We start from the raw sequence: 3,110 nt of genomic DNA, 5'->3' as shown, positions 1-3,110 counted from the left end.
ACTGCTGTTGTGAGAACTGGGTATAACACGTTCAGTTCTACCCACACCATGCCTGGTTCATGGTAGGTGTGCAGATTGGCATTGCTGTGGTGTTACTATTTGGAGGAAACACCCAAAAGCTGTATTTCTAGCTATTTTCCATTTCTGTTTATAGTCGTGTTAAGCCAAGTTGGAGAACTGTTCCCTGTGCTAGACACACTAGCAGCAAAGTGACAAAAGCACAGTCACATGTGATGGAGGAAAATGGAACCAGAAATGTATAATGACTTTTCCTGTCTGGATACATTTTAGACTCTGTATTGGTCTCTTCAGACTTCCTGGCTTTCTTCACAATGGGGGGAATACAGTGGAATAGAATGCCTTCACTGCAGCCAGTGGGAAAAGGTGAGTCATCTGAATGCAGGCACCCCAAAATTAATTACATAATTAACTAATTAACTTTTAAATAACATTTTCTGATCCACAGATACACTTAACACATAATCAGGTATAGTGTGAGTGAATCATTTTTCCTATCTTCATAACTACCACAATTTAGTAATCAGCCCTCTGATGCTAGCATTGATTGCCAACTCTGTAGGATTTAGAATCACACAAGATCCTATCTCTGGATGTCTGTGAGAGCCTTTCCAGAGAGGTTAAACTGAGATGGGACCATGAATGTGAGCAGTACTATCACGTGAGCTGAGGTCTCAGACTAAATAAAAGGGAGCAATCCATGTCTGTGCTCCCTGACCTTATATGAAGTGTGGTCAGCTATCTCACACTCCTGCTATTACCATCAGTGCTGCTCTAGCTGCCATATCTTAGTAGTCACAATGGAATGTACCCAAATCTGTGAACCAAAATAGACTCCTTACTTAAGTTGTTTGTGTCAGGTATTATAGTCAGACTTTCTCTGTCCTGCCACCCAGCTCCCAAATAACCACATGGAAACTTCCTATTACTTATAAAAGCTCAGCCAATAGCTTAGGCTTGTTATTAACTAGCGCTTACAACTTAAATTAACCCATTTTTATCAATCTACATGTTGCCACATAACTCATGGCATTTACCTCTTGCATGTCTTGCTCCCTCTCTGTCTGGCTGGAGATTCTGCCCTTCTCAGAATTCTCTGTCTGGCTCTCCTGCCTATACCTTCTGCTGCTTAGCTATTGGCCATTTAGCTCTTTATTAAACAATGAAAGCAATACATCTTCACAGAAAAGATTATTCTACAACAAGGTATTTTATCACAGCAAAGAAAGAAGAAATCCTAACTAAGAAGCCTGTCTTAGTTGGGATTTCTATTTCTGTGATAAAACATCATGACCAAAAGAAACTTGAGTAAGAAATGATTTATTTTATTTCATCTTATGTTTCTCACATACTACTCTATCACTGAGGGCAGTCAGGGCAGGAACTCAAGATAGGAACCTGGACTCAGGAACTGAGGCAGAAGCTGTAGAGGAATGATGCTTGCTAACTTGCTCCCCATCACTTGTTCAACCTGCTTTCTTATATGTACAAGACTACCGGCTATTTTAATCTATTTTAATCCAGAAAATGCCCCTCAGGCTTGCCCACAGGCCAGTCTAGTGGGATCATTTTCTCAACTGAGGTTTCTCTCTCCCCAAATGACTCTAGTTTATGCCAATTGGACAAAACACTACCAAGAACAGACTGAAGCTCAAAATAAAGTCTGAATCTTCAAGAGAGTAATGGGAGGGGATGAATATAGTTATTATCCCTTGGTTTTTATAGGTCCAGGATCCCCAGAGATACCAGAACTCATGGATGCTCAAGATGCTGTTATAAATGTTGCCATACTTGCATATAATTCACACATAGACTCCCATACCCTTTTTGACCCATTTGTAGATTATGTATAATACCTCATACATGATAACTTCAGCATTAACAGTTATTATGCTATGTTCAAGGAATAAGTGACTGGAGAAAATGTCTTCCCCATTCAGATTTTTTAAATATATTCATTCCATTGTTGACTGAATCCAGGGATGTGGAACCCGGAGATATGGACAGTTGAATGGTGAAATGAAGTCCTTGAGATTGAATGCAGTTGAATTGGGAAGAGACTTGTGAAAAAGACTGTAGTGGTGTCAAAGAATATACTATTTCAAAAGTATATACACTAATAATAGCCTTTAGTCCAAGGACCTAGTGACCATTTTTTCAAGGTAGGGTTTCTCTGCATAGTCCTGGATGTCCTGGAACTTGCTCTATAGATTAGGCTAGCCTCAAACTCAGATATCCACCTGCCTCTAGTTCCCAAGTGCTAGGCTCTAATGGCCAGTCTTAACAATATCAAAATTCCAATTTTCAGAACTGAAAATGATAAAATAATCCAGTTGAAGAGAGGGAGGAGGGAATATATGAACAAGAGAGGTCAAGATCATGATGGAGAAATGTACAGAGACAGTTAAACCAAGCTCATATAAACTCATGAACTCTGGACCTACAGCTGTAGAGCCTCCAGGGGACCTAACTAGACCCTTAGTATGTGGGAGACAGCTATGAAGCTTGGTCTATCTGAGGGTCCCCTGGCAGTAAGACCAGGATCTATCCCTGATACATGAGCTAGCTTGTTGGAACCCAATCCCTATGAGGGATGGCATGCTCATCCTTAACACAGGGGAGAGGGCCTTAGTCCTGCCCCAATTTAATGTGCCAGATTTTGTCCACTCCCCATGGGAGCCCTGATCTGTTGGGAGGAATGGATAGGGGGTAGGCTGAGGAGGGAAGAGAGGTAGGAGGAAGGGTGAGAAGGAGAACTTTGGTTGGAATGTAAAATGACTTTTAAAGCATAAATAAATAAATGTCAGTTAAAGGAAGAAAATAAATAAAACAAACATTACACAAGCCTAGAGAAATGCAACATGCTTGGATGTGCCATCTACAAGCAAAGGTTAACTTGGCAAAGATATTTGCCCTTTGAGTCTCATTTAGTCATTTTTAATAAAGAAATAGTCTCCTCTACCATTGGTGACATTATAGAAATTATGCATCTGAAGCATGTATGACAGCATGTCTATACTGCTCTAGATTTTTATTTTGTCTCTTCTTTAAAAAGTTGCCTGGTGTACCTGTTGCTCAATCACCACTCTCAT

Source organism: Cricetulus griseus, chromosome 3 (genome assembly GCF_003668045.3).
Source record: "Cricetulus griseus strain 17A/GY chromosome 3, alternate assembly CriGri-PICRH-1.0, whole genome shotgun sequence".
In the NCBI taxonomy this organism is placed as follows: domain Eukaryota; kingdom Metazoa; phylum Chordata; class Mammalia; order Rodentia; family Cricetidae; genus Cricetulus; species Cricetulus griseus.
This window is presented reverse-complemented; position numbering follows the sequence as displayed.